Source organism: Canis lupus, chromosome 12, assembly GCF_048164855.1.
Source record: "Canis lupus baileyi chromosome 12, mCanLup2.hap1, whole genome shotgun sequence".
NCBI classification, from domain to species: Eukaryota; Metazoa; Chordata; class Mammalia; order Carnivora; family Canidae; genus Canis; species Canis lupus.
Genome location: NC_132849.1, coordinates 6,630,211 through 6,653,946, shown reverse-complemented (window position 1 = coordinate 6,653,946; position 23,736 = coordinate 6,630,211). Strand labels below are relative to the sequence as shown.

Here is a 23,736-nt window from a genome sequence, read left to right as displayed (position 1 = left end):
TAATGGCGTGGATAATATGCAATGGCACTCTAAAAACTTTTATTTAGTTTCTCTTGAGTCAAAGCAGAAGCTTCCAGCAAAGATTTATCATGGTTAAGTCCAAAGAGTTATCTCAGACAACTCACATGCAAGATATGGGAGCCCTGGGGGAGATTCAAAGCTCTGTTTCTGGTGTGAAGGAGGTGCAAATATACGACCATCTCAGAAGCTGTCACAGAGCCAAATGACATATCACCTGTAGATTTCCTAGAGGAAGATCCAGGCTATGACACAAGTAGGGCAGAGAAGGAGGGCTTCTCCCTTCTAGGCAAAATAATCTTTCCCTTTTTTTCCTTCTACTAGGAAAAAGTAGTGTCTTTAAAATTACATCTTGTAAAATGAAATTTTGAACTTAAAGAATCCACTGTTCAGTCTTTTTAAGGGGCACCAATGGGGATGGGAGCTCAGAGTCCTTATCTATAAAGTAGATTCATGATGCTGACTTCAGAGGGTAGTTCTGAAATTAGATGAGACTCTGTATGAAGTACTTGGCCAGAGCCACACACAAAAAAGCTGATTCATGGATATTAGTTTCCTTTCCAACTTCTGTTAACTGACTGTAACCCCAGAACTTATTTGGGGGCACTACCATGCCAAAACTCCTATTACATTCCTGACTTCTCCTACTCTGCCCTAAACTCTATTTCTGATAAGGAGATGCCTCTTATAGGGAGGGGGGGGAAAAGATTTTGATTTCTTAACTGTCCTATAATCATATTTTTCAAAACAAAAAATTGGTTTGATGTCACCATATGGGTGATAGGCAGTTTTTTTTCCTCCTTCAGATATGTTAACTTATTTATATGAAAAGTCTTCCAAAGGCAAAATGATTAAGCCACATTCAGTATATATTCAAAAAACTATCATTTTGAAGAATGACATTACATTTTTTTAAAAAAGCATATTCAGAAAAAAACAAAGTCCTTGATTGACATTGGGACTGTATGAGACAGCACAGTCATCACAGACACCCTTCTTCATTTGCTAATCACTAAGGATTGTGAGTGTTGGATGCCAGCAATGCTAGGTCCTCAGCGCCTGCCATGGGTTGACCTTTCTTTGCCAAGCAGCTGGGGACACTTTGGCCCTTGGCCATGTCCGCTGCCATTTCCTCAGACCCACAGATCTTGTGACATACACTCTGAGTGTTACTGAGCTGACATGCCTGGAAAGTGGTCAGTATTCAAGTGATGGGAATGAAGAGAAAAATCCTCCAAAAATAGGAACATAAACAGATGCAATGTTGAGAAATAAGTCAAATTGCTGTGTCATTATTTTGTTTTCGGTGGTTTAATGCTATAGCTCGTTTTTATGTTACGTCTTACACTCCTTAGTGAAGGTAGAAAGACTGGTTATTCCCATTCTCTTCTCCCCTACCTTTCCTACCGTCTCAGATATAAACTGCTTAAGGACAAGGACTGCATCTTCCAATAAATAATTCAGCTGGAAAATACTCATTCAGTGAAAGACATAATTACATCACCCATAAATTTGACCCCCAGTCCAGGCTGGGGGACCTGTGTAGTCATCTCCCCTTGGTTAGCACTGTCCTTCAGAGAGCTAATCGCCGAATCCACAAAGAATTCTCTACAGCTGCTTTCTCTTCCTCAGATGGAATGGCACCAGCTTGACAAGACTAAGAAGCACAGTGGTATCCATCTTGGCTGGGTCAATTCTGAAATCCCCCCCCCATTCACTGGACCAGTCTTATCTATAGCCAGGAGTTTAGCAAAATATGTCTCAAACATTTTTCTTCATGTCTTCTTCTCACCATCACTGGCTGCCCTCCCCCGACTTCCACCAGTGCCCAAGATCCTACCTCTCTTTATCAGAATAAACTCTTTGAGAAAAATTGTATTGGATAAATATATATCAGCTAGCATCAGTCTAAAGGTGTAGGTCAGCTCCTGCCTCTACCAACTATACTCCATCCCCTTAATTAACCATTCTCTCTCCATTCTTAGCCCTGCTCCACTTCTCAGACCCATCCCAGGATAGGTGGGTTGGTTACAAACAAGCACAGACTTTGGAGTCTAGCTGTGTGACCTTGAACAAGTCACATAGCCTTTCAGCAAAATGGGTACAATAAATACCTACATCTTGGGGTTACTGTCAGGAGTGGAATAATATATACAAAGGGCTTTTATACAAGGCCTGAAAACATGGTACATGCCCCCCAAAATATGACTATATACATTACTTTTGATTAAGCAATCTTAACCTTCTTGCCCTTACCTCCCCAGTTCTTGACTCTTACCTCAATTTGGTCTTTCACTTTGACCATTCTCTCCCTGAATCTGCAGCTCTTTGAGATCAGGATCTTAATCTGTCTCTAGCCCCTGATATATAGGTCCCCATGTCTGGCAAAAAGTGAGTGCTCAAGAAATACTGAGTGAATGGTGGGACTGATATTCTGACTTAGATAAGGCATGGCAGGGCTAACTCCTGGGCTCCTTCATCATGTCCTGAGTTTCAGCTCCTCTTCAGCTGGGCTTTTGATCCTTTTTAGTTCCCCACTTCTCCTGAGAGGGCTAAACATTTCCTCCACCAAGGACTTTGGAGTCCTATCCCTGAATCCCATTTCAGGCTGGGCCAAGACCCAAAAAAATTCCAGGCATCAATTGTCTGCCCCAGATTCTACATGGCCCACTTGCTAAGGGGTGGCTTAAATTCAGTCTTTTTAATATCCATCAGCACCTCTCCCACTGATATGGACCATGGTAATTTTCTTAATCTTACACGAAATGTGAATGAAAGTATATTTCAAAAGCATTGCTTTGTTTATTGATTTACACTATACCATCCAAGTAAAAATAGTGCTTGCTATGCAAAAGCAGCTTTAAGATAAGAATCCCAACATCTTCGCCAACCTGATTTCTCTCCCTAAGTGCCACAAATCTGGAAATTCTGGAGTCATCACTGGCCCTACCCTTTGGTCACTGATAGGCCAATTATAGTAAATGGGGACTAAGGCTGCTCCCCAAGCACTGTCATGCTCAAAGGCTGGTTTAGAGTAGGTGCAGAAGGCCTAGTTTGCTGAAAGCAGACAGACTGGGATAGGTGGAGGAGGTTTCCTCCATCCATGGGAAACTACCCTAACCTTAGGTCTTGCTTCCTATGACCTACCATTGGCCTCCAGTCACTCTCATCTTCCTTGTCCAGTGGGTAAGGTGTGCATGAAAACAGCTGTAAAGGGCCTCCAGCTTGAGTATTGCTAGATTCCCACTCACAGAGCCCTTCCCACATGGTAGACTTTTTTCTAGCCAGAAAGGGCCTTCTCAAAGCCACAAAAGCCTCTCCAAGGCGTGGAGAAGGCCTACTTCAGTGTGGGATCTAAGACCTCCTTAACTGCTATGCAGCTCTCCCTGCCTGAAGCTCCCTTCCTGAGTTGTCCTGGGTCACCTGCCTCAGACCTCAGGGCTCCACACACACGTTGTAAGCATTCAATCTACTTGAATAATAACACACAAAAATAACCTCAGGATGGGAACAGTGGTAACAAGTCATTGACTACAAAATCTTTCCTATAATTTCATACTAACATGCTATCATCAGCGATGGCAAGGACGACGGCATCCATAATCAAAAAGGCAGAGCCTGCCCTGGGAAGATGGCTCATTATCTCCACTAATTACTTCTGTGCTTTTGTTTAAGCCATTTCCCTGCCTGGAAGGCCTTGCCCCTATCACCTTCCATCAATTAAAGTCTTACTCATCCTCTAAGACCCAACTCATATGCTACTTTCTCCAAGAAGCCTTTCCTAATCCTCCAGTTAGAGTTAATTGCTTCCCTTTCAATGTTCCTATGACATTTATTATGTAATATTTTATATCATATTAAAATGTTCTATGATATTTATTACATAATATTCCTGTCATTATATTAAATGTTTATTATATAATATTTATTATACAGTATTCCTTTGTCATCATATTAAAATGTTGTCATAATGATATATGGAAGGTGATTAACGCACTGTCTAGCCTATAATATGGCTTTAGTAAAGAGAAGCTACCACTAAGATTTGGATTTATACTCTTCATCTGGCCCAAAAGTTTGAAAAGTACAGAGTTTGAGGAAAAAAACAATTTCTTAGGCAAAATAAAACATAAATCTAGCTGTTCCAGGAACAATCTGAAAGAACATACAGACATAGGGTATACCCCTTGTTTCTTCTTCTGTTGGAACACACATTTCATTTTGTCCAAAAGACATCTCTCATTCCAGCTATGCTCAAACTCAATTCCACCTGAATACTTTTAAGTACCAAGCTTTATCAAATAGCTCTCATATATCAAGTTCCTATGTGTAGCAGGCCATAGGCTAGATGCATTAACATTCAGTTAATCCTCCTGAAAATAGAAAAGTGAAAATTTACCCAAAACGCAGTTAATAAGTAGAATATTTGAGATTTCAAACAAGGCCTAACTCCTAAGCCTGGTCTTACTGTTGTGCTTTCCTGCTTACTTGTTGGAAAGTTTTCCTAAGTTTTGTATTTTAGGTAGAAGCTGAAAGCTCCACCCATAGCTGTGAATTTTATCCTTTGAGATCACCAAAACATACCTAATCACCTTCCACTTTACCAGCATGCAAATAATTAAAAACAGGTGGCCTGACTCCAAGCCGTTTCTTCTCCTGGGTCAGCAACCTTCCGCTGTTTGCTCTCCTACAAAGTGGCCCCAGAATCCCTCATAGCTGGATCCCCACCTCTGGACATGTTTCAGTTTGTCCCTGTTGTTCTTTAAGGGCAACACTCAGAACGAAGAACACTCAGCAGGTGTGGCCCTAGGCTCAGTGAGGCAGGCAGAGCACAGGCACACTGAGTCCCTACTTCAGGGTAAGTCTCCTTCACCTGTGCTCAAGTTATGCCAGGTCACTTCGGGTCTCCACACTACACATACAATTGGCTTTTTAGGGCTAAGTGTATGACTTTCCATTTATCCCTATTAAATCCCACCTTGTTATACCCAGGACATCGCTTTAGTCTGCTGAGAGCATTCTAAATCCTGATGTTGTCATCCAACGTAGTTGCTAACTCTCTCAGCAAATTTGATCACTATGTTCTGTGAACCCATCCAAGTCATTAATAACAATGTTGACTGAGACCCCCGCAGCAAATGACTAGAGACCTCCCTGAAAGTTGACACTGATTCATTAATCATTAGTCTTTGTTTGTGATGGTTCGACCAATTACAAATCCACTTAACTGTACCAGGCTCACAGGTCTATATCCTGCCTGATAACCCCGTCAACAAAGGAAATGAGCTTAGTCTGGCATAGCTGGTTCTGAGTGAGCTCCTGTTGTTTTATGAAGATTAGTCTGGCGGAGCGAATCCTGGACCCACACTGGTTCTCCTGATGGAGTCTATACATAAGCTAGGAGTTGCAATAACATGATAAATCACCTGTAATCACTCCCAGAACTCTAACAGGCCAGAGCTCCCAATTACCTCCCCTACACAAAACAAAAAATACTTAAATGTAAAGACCAGCCTGAAGGTGGATTGCAAAATTTATCTTTGGTTCTCTGACACATTGCTCTGATCCCTTTCCTAGTATGTGGTGTCTTCTTTTCTCTACCCCAGATGAATCCTGTGACCACCTGAAACCCTCTGACATCCCAAGGTTCCCCACCTTGGTGCCTTATCTCATTCCTGCCCTTCCTAAATGCCCTCAAGCCCAAAATTAACTTTTCCTGAATCACTCCTCCCCATCCTATTTTCTTAATGTACTGATCTCAGACAGATATAAAGGAAAAAGCAACTGGGTTGAAAGAATTCATGTTGAAGTATGAACGATTAATTGTCCTGTAAGAATGTTGGTATTTTTGAAACAGAAGCAGTTAGCCCCAAATAATCTCTAGGTGGTGAATGAGAAGCCATGTGATAAAATTGGAGTAAAGAATTGCAAGGAGAATTGATAATCTCTTTTGTTGGGGAGCTCTTGTATTAGTCAAGGGTCTTGAATGCAAACAACAGAAACTCACTCTGATTACCTTAATCAGAAAGGGGATTTAGAAAAAGTTTCACGTATTATCCTCAGAACTGATAAAGAAGCTTGGAAGTGAGACAGAATCTAAGAAAGGCTAAGCAGCCAAGAACTTGTTCAGATCACACAACAAAAACAGGCTGTCTAGAAGGCTATGGCAGGCTCCACTGCTGATGGACTCTTGCTGCTACTGGACACTCAAACTAAGTCTCTAGGCATCTGAATCTCTGCCTCTGCTGCCTAGAAGGGTTTCAACTGCCCCAAAGTTTCAAGTATCAGGGTCAAAACATCTATTGGCCAAGCCTGGACCACATTGCCACTACCCAGTGCCAGGGAGCAGGAAGATGGCTACTTTCCTCTCCTTGGCTTTCCTAATGGGACATTTGTCCTTCTCACTCTCCCCTATTATTTTAGGATTCAGAAGTAGAGCATCTTAGAGCATGAGGAATGTCCAGTAAGATTCCTAGATCTCCTTAAGTTTTACCATGTACTTTTACTGAGAGTCTGCCCCTGGGTTTACTCCTCCTATAGCCATCTGTGGAGGTTGGAAAGAACTTGATAACTTCAAGTCATTGAAGTAGTACTATCACAATGTAATTCTCTTACCTGTCACTGCTCCCAAGCACGGCAGCCAGAACCTTGACAAACCACATTTTGTTTACATTTTTAAAAACTTTGTTAGAATATAGCACACATATAAAGAAGTACATAAATCACAAAATGTATAGTGCTATGAAATTTCACAATGTGAACATACTTGTTCAAAAAATACTGTCAGCACCCTGCATGCTCCCCCATCTTGTATCAGTCCCTACCTCCCAACGTAACCACTGTCCTGACAACTAGCATCATAGATTTGTTTTCCCTGTTCTTAATTTTAAGATATGGAATCCTATAGTTTTTATTTTTTTTTGACTGTCTTCTTTCAATATTTTGTTTCTGAATTTTATCCATATTGTTGGGTATGGTTGACCAACCACTTTCAATATTACTATTTCAATAGTAATTTATTGCACTAGCTGACTATCCCCAGGGGCCTTGGGAGTTACAGATATCATATACTGAGGTCAGCTCAGAAAGCAAAATCTTTAGACATTTGTTACATTCGCAAGAAATTTGGACCCACGCTTAATGAGTTGTAGTATACTTGAGGAATACCACCTTCCTGTTATAATGTGCTAAACTCAGGTTATTATGAGTAATAACAGTAGTGATAAAGATATAAAGGATACCTTAGATCTAGAAATGTGTTTCACGTGAGTTTAACATACTCTACAAAACGTCCTCTTAGTTCCTGAAAATGCTTGCACCAGAAAGAGAATTTAACTTAACACATAGTTAAAGGACTTGGTTTATTTGAAAGTATTTGGAGTGCATGGGGTGTTGGGCTTGTTTTGTGACAGACAAAGGCTGTGCACTTGGACATGGCCGAGTGAGCCATCCTCCTGCCCAGTGCAGTGGTCTCCAAACACATAGGTGATTTGGGGTAGACTGGGCTTGAGGAATCATGATAGCAAGGAAAGGGTTACTGATGCAGCTAAAGATCACAAAACAGGTTTACAAAGAGACTGCTGTTGGAGATAAGGAGATGCATTTAGAGGGGCTGGCCACGGGCAGGACAAGGAACGCCAGTTGATCAGACCTAAAACATTTATGCTCTCCCAAAAATGTGCTCCAGAAAAGCAATCTCCGTGGAGAAACAGGTTGAAGATTAAATTGCACCTCCCTGAGATACCCACAGTCATTTGATAGTGCACTTGTGGGGTAGAGGGATCTAGAGGTGAGAAGCCACAGGGAGGAAAGGAATGGCTAGCAGGGCTTTGTGGGGAGAAGAATTCCTGACTCTCAGCTGTTTGTTCTGTAAATGGAAGAAGTACTTTGCATTCCATAGGTCTCTGAAATAAAGCCTTCACTTTGAAAGACTCTCTGTTCTTGATTAACTCATACCGATGAGACAAAGAGAAGTTGCTGCAAGTCTTGAGAGTCCCCAGTTAGTGAAGAAGGCAGTTAGGTGACAAGTCTGAAGCCTGGCTGCTGGCAGAGGAAAAAACCTGAAGTGCCCAGCTAGCCTCTCCCCAGCCCTAATGTTCCCTCTGTTTCCCATCCCCAGTCCAGCCCCGGACTCAGAATCTTGTTCACAACTGGATGGGAATGAGGGCAGGGACAGTAACATAGAGAGGAAAAGGGAGAAAGGAAAAATAATCAGAAGAAAGAATCTGAGCAAGAAGTACAAGTTGAAAGAGACTGCCAGGATTAGGAAGAAAAAGGAGTGTGAGAAGGGAGGAAGGAGACATGTTAGAGTCCTATGTCCACTCTTTCCCCTGAAAACCATGAACTTCCCCAGTGTGAATGACAGGCAAAGGGAAGCCATAAAGAGACATTGCCAAAGGAGTAGGCAGAGGAAGGCTCCTATGGGCTGAGAGATGAACTTCTGATTTTACACTTCACTGAAGCATTCATTTACATTTGTCTGTTGAAGTCCTTTTGAAAAAGAAACTTGGTGTGGAAGGCTGAGTACCTTTCAAATAAGGTCAAGAATCTCAACAATTATGTGTATCTACATGTGTCAGACATTGTTTTAGAAGTTGCAGGAGATATTAAAATGGGACAGAAGAATGTCTCTGTCCTCTTACCTACCAGGGAATATAGGACAGGTTATGTTCAGGGCCACAGGAAGGATAGATACCAAATAAGACATTGAAGACCAGCAAAGGGAGAGAACTCACCCTCGTAAAGTGAGCAAGGATTCTCCCAAAAGAAAACTATATTTAAGAAGAGCATGGAATGCTGTATCCAATTGCCCAGTGCCATGAAGAAGGATTTATGGATTTAAGTTAATTCTCTTTGTATGACCTTTTCTATAATCTTGGATATTGTGCTTTTAATAAACTCTTATTACCAGTGGGGAAAAAAAAAAAAAAAGAAGAGCATGGAAAAATAGAGGGTGGAATACTAAAAGCCAAAAGGAGAAAAGCTTTGTGCATGTTTGAAATGTGTAGCCAAAGCTTAGAGGGCTACAAGGAAATAGGGCCAGAACGAAGAAAAGCCGTACAAAAAGGCATTTGAATGGCAGAGTTTGGGCTTTATTTAATAAGCAACAGGGAGCAATTGAATGCTTTTCCACAGGAGAGTTTCCATGGTCAAGTTACATTTTAGGAAAAGTGATCTGGACACGGTGTAAGTGATTGTGATGGCAAGGGGCTGGAAACAAGGAGTTCAGTTAGAAGGCTACTGGTATCATCTATGGAGGAGTAATAGCTAGGCTTGGGGTAATGTAAATGGAAGGACAGGATAGATGTACATATATTTTTTAATGTTTCATTGATAAAGTTCATAGAACTTAGCTATTGATTAGGTAGAGTTGGCACAGGAAAGGGAATAGTGATTCCAAGGTTTGTGTCCAGAGCTGATAGAAGCATTATGGTGCCATTAACACAAATAGGAAAATCAGACAGGCTCAGCAGTGTGTGTGTGTTGGAGGGAGGGACAAAAGGCAAGGAGAGAGCTTAGTTTGGGGATGTATTGAAATGTTAGTAGCATTTCTAAATAGCGTAGGAAGAGGTTGAAAGGTGGAAAGTAATTGAGTTGCAGCTGAATACATAGACATAATTACCATCTTCATAGCAATAGGAGAGGCTGAAATCACCAAAAATTGAAATGCTAACACAGCTGAATGCTCACTGTACATCAGGAGCTGTCATTATCCACAGGTACAGAGGCACAAAATTAAGGGTTAGAAAGATAAAGTGAACAAGGATCTGAACTCAGGTAGTCTGACTCCAAAACCTGCGCTCTCTGCCACTAGGCTTGACTGCATCTCAAGTCCTGACAGAGCAAGCTCTTGGGGGGTGCAGTGAATGGTGAGGAAATGGACACAGCACGTTGTGAAAGAAAAAAAAAAAGACACCAAATAACCAAAACCAACAGAACAGAACACAGGAATGGCAGGACCATGGGAAGCAGATATAAATAAGCCTAAACAAGTTTCTAAGTCTGGGAGATCCTGAAGAAGAGCCCAGGACAGGCCAACTAACATAGAAGGCTCTGGATGAAGTGGAATTAATAGACCCAGGAAAAGAGTTAGCCTGGGCAAGGAAGATAAAAACTTCTCTGGAACCAAAGAGGAGCAAGAAGGTGGAAATACAGAGGAATCTTGAGTAGAAGCTGAGAGATCTGAGGAAGGTAGCTGTTAGGGGTTGAATTGTGTCTCCCCCAAAAGATGCTGAAGTCCTAACCATTAGTACCTGTGAATGTGACCTTATTTGGAAATAGAATCTTTGTAGATGATCAAGTTATGATGAAGTCAGCAGAATGGGCCCTAGTCCAATATGACTGTGTCCATATAAAGAGGGGAAATTTGGACACAGAGACAGCCACAGAGCAAATGCCATGTGAAGATGAAGACAGAGATTGGGGTGATAATGTCAACAAGCCAAGGAATACCAAATATTGCCAGAAGACCACTAGAAGCTAGAAGAGAGGCACGGAACAGATTCTTCCTCACACTCTCAGAAGAACGAAGTCTGCCAATACCTTGATCTTGGACTTCCAGCCTCCAAAACTGTGAGAGAATAAATTTTTGTTGTTTAAGCCACCCAGTAGGTGATGTTTTGTTATGGCTGCCCTAGCAAAAGACAATGGCCTTGACCTTCTCAGCAAGTGGAAGATGTGTCCTTTACATCACACAGCCTCTGTAGAGAGAAGCTGCCAGTTCAATCTAGGGCCAACCGGGGTGCTGGTGAGTAGAGATCATACTCTACCGGCAGCCCTTGGCCAAAGTTGAGGAGGAATCAAATGGGAAAAATCTTCTTCTCTTCCCCCTCTAGGGATTAATGGGGCAACTGCTTTCCCTATCTGGCTAGACTCCCTGAGGTGCAGGAATGGGAGGTGGGTGCAGTCTCTGAGCTGACCACAATGGAAGCAAGAGCCATGCATGCAAAGGGTCTCTCTGAGGTAAACTTATGGCTGTGATCTGGGCTCCAGCAACACAGGCTCACTCTGGAAGTGGTCTTTTTTTTATTTTTTAAGATTTTATTTATTTACTCATGAGAGACACAGAGAGAGAGGCAGAGACACAGGCAGAGGGAGAAGCAGGCTCCATGCAGGGAGCCTGACGTGGGACTCGATCCCAGGTCTCCAGGATCAGGCCTTGGGCTGAAGGCAGGCGCTAAACTGCTGAGCCACCGGGGCTGCCCCTGGAGGTGGTCTTTAACATAAGATTGTTCTCAGAAGATACTGTAAGTTACATATGCACCCCTTGAAGTGTTGTTCTGAGACTGACTTTTTTATTTGTTTGAGGAGGAAAGGGAGGAATTAATTTTATTTTCATGTAGCCTATGAGTCTGCTGTCCCCAGTAGCCCTACTGGTCAGGGACTGTGTATTGTCCCTGTGTATGTGGGGACATACACAGTTGACATTGTGTATGTCCCCACAGTGCTTAACCAGGACCTGGCACATAGTTGCTACCCTGAAGAACAGGGAGAGATCATGTGAGAGCTTCTATAGTACTTAGAATAAGGATGATCATTTTGAGGAGAGCATGTTTCCATGTTTTTTATTGCAAATGCAGATTCAGAACACTGAAACTCATTCAGAGAGAAAACTAAAGCTCACCCAATGTTGAGAACTTTCTAACACTATTTCTACCACCTTCCAAGGTAATGAGCCACCATTCTCTTCCATTTATGTGGTACAATCATTTTTTTTTCATGCTTAGAAAAAAAAGGATTATAACAAAATAGGGAGTATTCAAGAAGGAAAATACTGGAAGGCAGAATTTTTAAAAGCAACAACGCACTAGAAGCCTGGAGACTGTTTAAGCACAATTGACTGACAGCCCACAGTGGGGGGGTTGGGGAGAGACAAAGGAGAGAGTATGAAATGGACTGAAATATCAGGCACTTGAAAAACTTCTGTTCCCTGACCAATCAGCAGAATATAAGTGAAAAATAGCCCAAGGTGAGGGAAAGAAAGGGAAAGTTGAAGGAAGTGGACAATTAGAGGTAAAGTAGAAACGAGGTAATTAAATATATATAAGGTAGAGCTTTGCAAAGAACTCTTAAATAAATGAAATCAATCCATAAAAGGGAGGCACCTAGCTAGGAAACCACGGAGATCCACTAACAATGATTCTACAGCTGTATATAGCACATACCTCAACCTAGAGAGAGAGGCAGGAGTTGCTCTTTCCACTTCACAGGAGGGAAAGCTGAAGTTCAGAGATGGTGTGTGATTTATTCAAAGTCACACAGCTAATAAGTGAAAGAGCCTGATCTCTAGCACTCAGAATGGAAAAGGATTTAGTTCACAGACTGAATGAATAGTTTACCTTCTTCTTATCTAGAGAGGTGATAAAGAGTCTTACCTCTAAATTTTCCACTAAAATAGACAAATAGATATATTTTCCTCACCTTGCAGCAGCAAATTGTAGTTAACACATGGTTTAGGGAATCTGATCTAGGCTCCAACCTTAGCTCTTCAACCTACTAACTAGAGACCATGATCAAGCTGTTTAATCTCTCTAAGCTCTGTTTCCATAACTGTAAAATAGCAGTAATACTTCCTACAATTATTTTGAGTGGGGAAAGAAACATAATTAGGTAGGTAACCAATTGCTAATATTAAGTGCTTAGTTTTTCTAGTAATAAAAATATTTGTCTATTGAAAAAGTAAATTTTAAAGTTTTTAGAAACAAAATCATAACTTACTGAAGAGTGTGCTCATTTTATTCTAGCTACCTACACCTGAGCCTGGTGTCAGATCATTCTACCATAAAGACACTACAATGGTCTTCAGATGTTAGGAGCAGAATTACTAGGGATGGGGATAAAGTGCATCTAAAGGGCTTGGCAAAAATAAAATAAAATAAAATAATAAAATAATAAAATAAAATAAAATAAAATAACAACATAAAATAACAACATAAAATAAAATAAAATAAATAAAATAAAATAAAATAAAATAAAATAAAATAAAATAAAATAAAATAAAATAAAGGGCTTGGCAGGCATAAACGGGAGTGGCAAAGTCACACCTCACTGACCTGGAAGATGAGCACCCAGTCCAATCCCCAGATGCTGTCTAATAACCCCGGACCAAGGTTATCCACACTACCCAGCACCTGCATGCCACCCTCTGCAATCTTTAAGTGGCCTTGTGAAGTAACTACTGGTATTAATCTCTTTTCACAGGTGTGAAAACAGAGACCTATAGAGATTGAGTAATTTGCCCAAGATCAAGTTAAATTGGAATTGATCTAACTCCCAGTTCTGTGTTCTAAACCCATGGATTTCATGAATTAGTAACTTTAAAGTTTAGAGATACGGAGTTTCCAAATCATGTGACAGATAAGAATATAATTTCTAAGATATATCATTCATGCATGCATTTATTCAATATGTATTCATTGATGTCTACTATGTCCCAGGCACTGTCTTAGGGGCTAGGATGCAGCAATGAACAAAGCCAAGTCTCTGCCTCCTGTCATGGTCATTTATCATGTTTTGCTACCAAGGATGTTTTATTACCAAAAAGATGTTTAAAAGATGTGTTATTATAAAAAGCATGAGAAATAGTAACACTGTACACAGAGAGATAATAGAAGTCCAAACATAGAAATAAGAATAGGGGCACCTGGGTGGCTCAGCGGTTGAGCATCTGCCTTCAGCTCCAGGTCATGATCCTGGGATCCTGGGATCAAGTTCTGCTTCAGGCTCCCTGCAGGGAGCTTCTCCTTCTGCCTATTTCTCTGCCTCTCTTTCTGTGTCTCTCATGAGTAAATAAATAAAATCTAAAAAAAAAAAATAATAATAATAATAATAATAATACAAAACACAAGAAAAAGGATTGGAAATAATAATAGCAAACAGGAAAAATACCAAACACAGGAAAGAAGGCTGTTTTAAAAGATAGGAAAGAATTTCAGAATAAAAGTAAGTTCTTCCTATGAAAAGCTATCTAGAACCTATGCCGATAAAACACAGAAAAGTACAAGATCAATTTTTATTTTATGGTACTAAACTGTATATTATTGATTGCCAGTTTGAAGGTTTATATTGATCAGTGCACTAGGGTGTCTGGGTAGCTCAGTTAAGGTTAAGTGTCTGAGCATCAGCTCAGGTCATGATCCCAGGATCCTGGAATCCAGCCCCACATCAGGCTTCCAGCTCAGCACCCATGCTCTCTGTTACTATCTGTCTCTCTCTCTCTCTCTTTCAAATAAATAAAATATTAAAAAAAAAAAACAGTGCACCAGTAAGTGGACATTGATAGTCCAACTTGTTTTGGTAGCTCATTTCAAATCACAGTCTTTTTTTTTTTTTTAAAGATTTTATTTATTTCATGAGAGACACAGAGAGAGAAGCAGAAACATAGGCAAGGGGAGAAGCAGGCTCCTCCCAGGGAGCCCAATGTGGGACTCTATCTCAGATCCCGGGATCAGGCCCTGAGCCAAAGGCAAATGCTCAACCATTGAGCCACCCAGGTGTCCCGAAATCATAGTCTTTCTAGAAATTTGTTTCTCATGTATCTATGCACCTAAAAAAGGAAACAATCTTCTAACCCTGTGTCTCAATTTTGGGTAAAACAAGCATTTCCCCACCTCCTACCTCACCATTCTCCCTACAGCTGTAAGAGAGACCAGGGCCCAAGAGAGGGCAGGGCCCATGTCCAGCCGGTTGGGCCGTGGGTATCTGACCACCCATCTAGCAGCAGGTGGGCATTTATCCAAAAGGGATGCTGCAGATGGGTGAGGACACTTCCACAAAGACTAGCAAGGTCTAAGACTCTGCCAGGGAACTGCCCCAAATTTCAGTTCTTCAAAGATTCCATCTCTCTCTTCAGTAGGCCCCCATGAAAATGCAAATATTTCTGGGATGTTAAGCTATCAGCCAACACTTTCCTTATCAGCCACAGCACCTTTGTTATCAGCAAACACCCTGGCTTAAATTATTTGACAACTTTCCAAGTGTGTGTGGGAAAGAAACCCTGCTTTGTCCCCCATAGGGGGAGGTGAAGAGTGGAGATATGGTTTGGAGAATGCAAGGTGGGAGGAGAGAATAGTTACAGGAGGACCAAAGATAGGTCCCCACTACCTTGACATCTTTTCTACTGGCCCTGCACTCATGGGAGAGGGGCAGAGGGAGGGTGGGAAGTGTGTGTGTGTGTGTGTGTGTGTGTGTGTGTGTGTGTGTGCGTGCGCACGCGCACACATAATCTGTGAGCCAACTTCTAGGAAGCAGACAGCAAGTTCTGAAAAAAGGATTGCAGGCAAGTTTATGAGGCCTGAGCAGAGCACACAGGCTCTCAAGGGATGGCTGATCTGTCATTCAATGGACTCATTAAAAAAAAAATCACAGCCAGCTGCTTTCCTAATACCCAGCTGGTTCTTGCTTCCCTTCTAAAAGGCCATTTAAAAATGTACCCTTATCCACTCCAGATCACTTTAAGCACTTAGTAAGTAGTTACAATATGACAAAGTTGTTGACTGGTATGAGATGCTAAAAGTTATAACCGTTCTGGGTAGCTGGGAGCAGTGAGCTCTGGCCAGTGCAGGGGGTTGCAGTGTACTGTTGTCAGCTGCTGACCATTGAACCAGGTCCTGCTCCCCAGGCCACACCTTCCAGCTGTAGGCTTAATGTAGATGGTATCCGCTCCTTCTCTCCATCAGTGGTGTCTACAGGTGTTTACTCCCCCTAGCTCTTGGTGTCATTCATTCCATTTGTTTTCTCCTAAATTCTTCAAGGAATTTTCCATCAATATGTCTTACTGTGGTTTCACAGATCATGAAAAAGGCAATCACTTATTAAAAATAACATTTTAAATACCATTTAGTTCTTCAGATAAGTGGTCACGACAAGATAAGGACAATGATCAATATACAAAATTATAAACATAATGTCATCCCAACACTATAAAAATAAAGCATTACACATATACAAATCTAGGAAATGAAGATAGAAAATACACCACAATATTAACATAGTTCATATAACACTGGTTATCTCCAGGAGTTGAGGTTGAGAGTGACTTCTATTGCCTTTCCTCAAATCCATCCACTTCTCTCCAGATTCCTTGCCATCACCTAGTCAAGTCACTATCATCTCTCACCTGGACTTCTACAACAGCCTCCTAACTGGCCTTTCTGTAGCTATTTTTGCCAATTCGTTCACCACATAGAATCAAAAGTTATCTTCTTCAAATGTAAATCTGGGGATCATGAAGATAGGGTAACAAACTGGCAGCAGCTGCCGGCTCCTTGCATGAAACCCAACCCTGAAATGACAAAGAAACAAGAGTGAGTTTAATGGACCCAATACTTATTGCAAAAACTATTGTTTGTATGCTTGTTTTTTGGTTGGTAGGAAGTCCAAAGTTGGTTAGATCTTGGGGCATGTTGCAAGTTCAGAGAATGGCAGCCTAGAGTAGACAAGGGATAGAAACTTTGGATGGTATTTTAGTTTCCTATCGCTGTATAACAAATTACCACAAACATAACTTACAACAACAAACATTTATTATCACCCAGTTTTTGTGGGTCAGGAGTTCAGACACAGCTTATCTGGAGTCTCTGCTCAGGATGTCACAAGGCTACAATCAAAGTGTCTACCAGGCTCCATTTTGTTCTAGAGCTCTGAGTTCTCTTCCAAGCTCATCTTCTCATTGCTAGAGTTCAGTTCCTTGTAGTTATAGGACTAAGATTACTGCTTTCTTGCTGGCTGTCAGTGAGGGCTGCTCTAAGCTCCTAGAGATCCCCCCAAATAACTGTCATTGGCCTCCTCACAAACTGACCACTTCTTCAAAACCAACAGGAGAACCTCTCTCTCACTCCCTCCATCCCTCTCCAGTCTGCGAAGATGGGATGTTATAAAATGTAAGGTAATCACAAAAGAGATCACCTCATCATATCGCAGGTCCCACTTACACTCAAGGAGAGGAAATTATACAGGAAGAATTCTGTCTTCCACAGAATTCTTGGCCCCCTGGTCCCCAATGATTCATGTTTTTTCCACATGCAATATACAATCACCCCTATCTACTATAGGTTGAACTCTTAACCCCCCTGTACCTAAGAATGTGACTGTACTTGTAGACAGGTCTTTAATGAAGTGACTAGATTAAAATGAGGTCATTAGGATGGGCCCTAATCCAATATGACCGGTGTTCTGAAAGAAGAGGAAATTTGGGCACAGGCAGGTGGAGAGAGAAGACCATGTGAAGACACAAAGGGAACACAGCCATTCATCAGCCAACAAGAGAGGCCCTCAGAATAAACCAACACTGCTGAACCATGATGTTAGATGTCTAGCCTCCTAAACTGTGAGAAAATAATCTCTGTTGTTTCAGCCACCCACTCTGTGTTACTCTGTTATGGCACCCCTCATGGACTAATACACCACCCCATGATCCTTATCCCAGTGCATCATAATCAAAATCTTATCATCTAAATCTAATTCTTATCACCTCATTAACTCAAAGTCCAAAATCTCATCATCTAAATCAGTGCTGATGAAGATCCTAGGTGTAATCTATGCAATACAGCACTTGGGATGCAATTCCTCTCCATTGAAAGACCTGTGAAACTAAAGAGAGAAGGTATCTGCCCCAAACGCAATGGTGTGACCACCTTAAGGATGATAGCTATCAATAGTCTGGCTCAAAAATTGGGAAGATAAGAGGTAAAAAAAAAAAAAGAGTCCCTGGTCCTTCACAGTCCTGACATTCAGCCAGGCAAATAAATGTTAAATTTCCTTGATTAGGTTTTAAGGCATGGGGATAAATTCTGTATGGCTCTCCACCCTCTGGACACTGTGTTCTGCCCTCTGAGCCACCCTTCCTTTTCCACAAAAGATAGCCCATGTTGTAGCAAAGTAGTTTTATTAGTCTCCTTCCTGCCAGGAGCTTGGCGTCCTCACCTAAGCCTGACAGAGGGAACTGGAACTAGAATAGAGAGAGGAGAGCATCTTTGCAGGTGAGGGGATGGCCTTAAAAATGGGAGATTGGTTTCACACTGGGGAATTATTGAGGGGCATTAGTCAAGTAATTAAATATGCTATCAATAGTGAGAGTCAGATTTCTCAACATCAGAAAATGGAATTACAATTACAGAAAAGCAGAAAATCAGAATGAATTCTGTGATGTTGAATTTGGAGCTAGCAGTTTGCAATATACATATTAGATATGGAAATAAATGTAGATATATAAGCATGTATATGTATACATACATATCTTTCCTAGTTCTTTCCGGTGAGAAGTCTTGGGAGTCTTGCTTATTAGCCATAAGCACACCTACTCCAACTCCTGGTTTCTAAATATTATTTTCCACTTAAAAGAAGTACAGCTTCTTAGAGAGATGTCCAAGTTGAAGGCTGGGGCAGGGAAAGTATAAGATGATCCTATAAATTATTTTTTTGCCAGAGGCAAGGAAGTACTCAAAGAATGATAGAGATACACAGATCTTGAAGATTTGTCTCTTCAGCCACCTTGAAGAGACTTCCACTGAGCAAATTGGAAACAATTTGAGTATCAGAATAAATAACAATTGTAAAAATCTGTAATTCTTTAAGAGGGAAAGAAACAATGAATCCAAAAAAAAAAAAAAAAAGAAACAATGAATCCTTATAGATATAAAATAATACATGAGTAAATTAGCAGTTTGTTGGGGTCTAATAGGATAGTTACATAGTTTCGTATTTTTCCACACATAACCGTTTATTAATTACAAAGAGAAAAGAAGTAACTTGAGACTGGAGAAGCCTGAGGGACATCATCTTAATAAACCAAAGTTAATGCCAATTGGTAAGGGGAAAAGTTGAAATTTGCACCACCTGGTATGATGCACTGAGACTAACAGAGCATCATTTCTGTGTTTTCCTTCCAAAGAATTCATAACCTGAATCTAAGACAAGAAAAGAGAATAAATGCCTAAATGAAGAGACATTCTACAAAATAACTGGCCTACAATCTTTAAATGTGGCAAGGGACGTGACAGTCAAAGAAAGATTAAAGAACTGTCCCACACTGAAGTGAACCAAAGAGACTTGGTGCATGTAAACTGGGGTTTTGCACTGTATCTTTTAGCTGGAAAAAGTACAATTGCAACACTTAAACTTTGAGTGAGATCTGACGGCAGTAATGCTTCAAAGTTAATTTTCTGATTTTGTTGACTGTATTGTTGGTATATAAAAGAATGTCTTTATTTGTAGGAAATACCAAGTTAATAAAGAATCGGACTGGCTATCTATTCTCAAATGATTAAGGAAAAATAGTCACTTCTATAGTACTTTGAGAGTTTTTGGAACCTTGTAATTCTTTCCAAAACTGCTTAATGAAAGATATACTCTCAACAAATAGGCTGTGGTCTACCTGGCAGGGTGTCCTCCATCTCTGCCTTGTGGGCCCTCCCCAAACAGTGGGAATGGAAGACAATAGTTTCTTGCTGATCTCACGCTGTGGAAAGGAGCTGCTATTGTCAGCATAGCAGCAGCTGACTGTGGCTCAAGATTTTTCTGTCCACATTTCTGTATTAACTTCACTGACAAATCATTCTCACAATTCTCAGAAGATATGCCCCATCTGTAATATAATCACCAAATCAAAGACCCAGGTCTGACTAAAATCTCTCCCATTCTTCAGACTACAGATCTCTGTCTGTCCCTGAATCTTTCTAAACCAACAAGGCGTCTGGGTCTCTTCAGAAATAGATTTACTTCCTATTATATTATGGGGAATGTTGCTGACTTTTACATGAGATTTCCTGCTTTCTCTCAGCAAGTGACTAAACTGGTTACAGCTAATTCTGCTGGGAGGTAACCAGCTGTTTTTGCACAATCCTGCAGCCATTTCCATGAATTAACTTGGGAGCATTGCAGACCCTTGAAAAGCAGCATAAGACTCTGGTGCCTGACAGCTTTAGTAGGATTTAGCAGCCTCAGCAATGGACTGAATATAAAGAAACATAAAATCTATTAACAGCTGCTCCTGATATTGTCTGTGTAGACTTGGGTGAGATTAAAAAAAAAAAAAATCTCTCTATCCTTGTGGGTAATATGATGATACCACTAGCCCATACCTATTGTCAAGGTGTGTGTGAGGATAAACAGAGTGTACTTAGAGTCTTGAGTTCTTTATTAAAATAACATCATATGGGCACCTGGGTGGCTCAGTGGGCTAAATGTCTGCTTTTGGCTCAGTTCATGATATCAGGGTCCTGGGATAGAGTCCTGCATTGGGCTCCCTACTCAGCAAGGAGCCTGCTATTCCCCTTGCTTGTTTGTCCTCTCTCTCCCAAATAAATAAAAATTTAAAAAGAGAGAGAGAACATTTATAGTCATGTTGCTGTATTTATTCAGTGCTTAAAAAGGAGAAATTTTAAGCCCTAGTTCTACTAAATATAAGAATTATTATTAACAATTACATTATAGGTAATAAGATTGTTTTTTTTTAATTTTTATTTATTTATGATAGAGAGAGAGAGAGGCAGAGACACAGGCAAAGGGAGAAGCAGGCTCCATGCACCGGGAGCCCGATGTGGGATTCGATCCTGGGTCTCCAGGATCGTGCCCTAGGCCAAAGGCAGGCGCCAAACCGCTGCGCCACCCAGGGATCCCAATAAGATTGTATTTAATCATTTGTTTATTCAACACATATTCATTGAGTACAGACACTATGCTGGAACAAGGATGAAGCCATGAATAATAGCTCTTGGAGCATAGAGTCTAGTGGGAAGATATGCAACTAGCCAGCCCTCACAAGTGCAGGAAGGGACAACTAGAAAAAAAACTGTTCCTCAAAAAGTTAAAAATAGAACTACCATATGATCCAGCAATTCCACTTCTGGGTGTCTATCTGAAGGAAACAAAATCACTGTCTCGGAGAGACATATGCACCCCTAAGTTCATTATAGCATTATTTGCAATAATCAAGACATGGAAACAACCTATGTGTTCATCAATGAATGAATGGATGAAGAAAATACGGTGTTATGTATGTGTGTGCATACACACACACACACACACACACATATATACATGCACACAATGGACTATTTTTCAGTTATAAATAAAAATGAAATCCTGCTATTGGGGACAGCGTGGATGAACCCTAAGTGAAATAAGTGAACACTAAGTGAAATAAGTCAGACAAAGAAAGACAAATACTCTAGGATCTCACTTAAATGTGAAATCTAAGAAAAACTCAACTCATAGAAACAGAACATATTGATAAGGGGTGGGAAGTGGGGGAAATGGATGAAGATGGTCAAAAGGTACAAACTTCCAAATAAGTACTGTGGATGGATGTACAGCTAACAATACTATACTGTATATTTAGTAGTTGCTAAGAGAGTAGATCTTAAGAGTCTACATCACAAGACAAAAATGTAACTAGGTGTGGTGAGTGATGTGGTGATCATTCTGCATTATATACATATATCAAATCATTCTCTTGTACACCTGAAATATTTGCAATGTTATATGTCAATTACATCTCAATAAGACCGGGAACCAGACTGTTTTAACTTCAGTGAAAATGACTATTATCAGGCAAGTAAAAAAAGAAATCATGGGTCTGGGAGTCAGAAGAGGATCTGGAACTGAGTTCTCCTACTTATTGCTACATGAACCTCAAGAAATTACTGAACTCTGACAGCCTTGATTTCATTAGGCATTCTCTGAAAATCAGCACAGCAACACCTGCACACCCTCTTTCATGAGATTCTTGGGAAACCCAAATGAGATAATCAATGCAAAACCACTTAGAAAACTCAAGAGATACGAGTTTTGCAGAGTCTTTATACAACATTTGAGCGTGGTTGTTTTTGTTTGCCCTGGCCACTCTGGGTGGAAAGAGCCAGGTGGTACAAATCCTTACCAGAGGTGCCCTTGTCAAATCCTACCAGGTACTGTGGGGATGACTGTACCCAGACAAAACAGATCCACCACTGCTTGACTCTGTCCACTGGTCTCAGTCCTGTTCCGTTCAACATTTTTAACAACAAATTGGATGAAAATACAGGAAGACATTTATCAATGTAAAGCACAAGTGAAACTAAGAATAGAAAATACAAAGATTGACAGAGTCAGGATCCCATCTCTCCAGGATAACAAGATGAAATATAATTAAGATAAATGTAAAGTCCTGTATTTAGAGTCACAAAAATAACTGCAGAGCAGCACAAACAAAAAGACTGGAATATTGCTTGACTCTTCTTTCGGTATTTCACATATAAAGTGTTCTACTATTCACAAAGTGCTTGCCTCTCATTTAATCACTTAGGAAGTTAGCTTTTGTGAATCTGATATGTTAGATAAAAATTTACTTTGATTTATCCTTTTGATTGCAAATTCAGTATTTCCTTATTTAGGCTTAATGAAATCTGAGTTCACGGACAGCACCAAGTATAGCTACATCCTAATCCTTGTCATACCTAGAAGTGTCAATGGTGTGTACTGTGCCCAGGATTCAACAATGAAGCATAGCTGAGGCTAGGATGAGACATAACATTGCCCCCTTAAACTCAGAATCCTACCTTCTCTGCAATCTCCATCTCTTCTAAGAAACTTGTCCCAGTCTTCTCAGCTGCAATTAATCTGTTTTTCATTATAGTCCGTATACAGACAAATGTAGGTATAGGTGTCCATATGTACAGGACTGTTCACCATCTTAAGTTAAATTCAGTTATTCTGCACCAACCAACTCACTCACCCCACATTCAACTCTAGATTAACAAAAACAAACACACACACACACACATCTTACAAATCTTCAATACTCGATCACAGAGATTTGCACATTTTAGGTACTCAATAAATATAAGCAGAATTGAGTGATGATAATAGAATCCATTCTTTGCAGTCACGCTGACATTTGACTTACTGTTTTAACTGTTTACTAAGTTCCATCCACTTACTTTGACCCCCCCCCCCATATTTTGCTTTGTTTTTATTTTCAGCTTCAAAATGGGCATATAATAGCCACCTTATAGAAGATTCTCTGAGTACTAAATGCTAGCAAAATTCATAGGTTATATAAATACTAGTTCCCTTCACCCTTCAACTGCTAGCTCATTGGCTTGACAGAGGTCAGAAAAAGAGTTTCTTTAAATGGAATAATAAGAATAAGACACCCTGACTAGTCTTCCCAAGTTCCTGTAGAGAGATCAGATATCAGTGGCTTCTGGTCCCCAACTGCCCATAGTCCTTGCAGACTCTCCCAGTGCCTGACTAATCCCTAAAGTCACAGAAAGGCAGCTGTTTTTCTATAAGTCAGCCATGCAGGGTTATTTGGGAAGCATGGGGTTTCTTTCCCCTACCGCTGCCCATAACAGCATTCCATCCGCACAGACCTGGACTCTTGGACCTCACAATTGTTTGCAATTCAGCAAATGTTTCACTGCTTACTGTGTTTCAGAAACTGTTATAGGGCCAAAAGAGATTTAAAAGTTGATTTGATTAAAATTACCCTCAAGGAACTCAGTCTACTGAGAGTTGTGGAGTATACTTCTACAAACTAATCTCCCACAGAGCAGAATGTGATAACAGCCAATAAAGAGACATGCCCTGGTGGGGGAAGGGAGGGAGGATTCCCTAGGACTCCAAAGTGGAAGATCTACTCTAGATCTTGTTAGGAAAGGCTCCACAGGGAGAGCGGCACTTGAAATGCACTTAGAAAGATGAATAGGTAGCTATGGGGATAGAGAGGGCATTTGGGTG

General features: G+C 40.7%; 1 protein-coding gene and 1 long non-coding RNA gene across 10 annotated transcripts in view; one reads left to right on the top strand and one right to left on the bottom strand.

Moving 5' to 3' along the window:
• Positions 1–23,736, bottom strand: part of LOC140601024 (uncharacterized) — a 99,288-nt gene that overhangs the window by 12,218 nt on the left and 63,334 nt on the right. Inside the window, exons 7-8 of one of the 2 annotated variants that reach the window (XR_012004078.1) lie at positions 16,136–16,300; positions 13,661–13,817 (exon numbers count right to left, since the gene is read on the bottom strand). This is a non-coding gene — a long non-coding RNA (uncharacterized lncRNA). The remainder of the gene's footprint in view (positions 1–13,660; positions 13,818–16,135; positions 16,301–23,736) is intronic. The other variant, XR_012004079.1, reaches the window with a different exon arrangement.
• Positions 10,389–23,736, top strand: part of GJA8 (gap junction protein alpha 8) — a 70,167-nt gene continuing 56,819 nt past the window's right edge. For all 8 annotated transcript variants that reach the window (XR_012004072.1, XM_072769459.1, XM_072769451.1 and 5 more), the window contains exon 1: positions 10,389–10,590. The gene's annotated coding sequence lies outside the window, so the exon portion shown is untranslated. The remainder of the gene's footprint in view (positions 10,591–23,736) is intronic.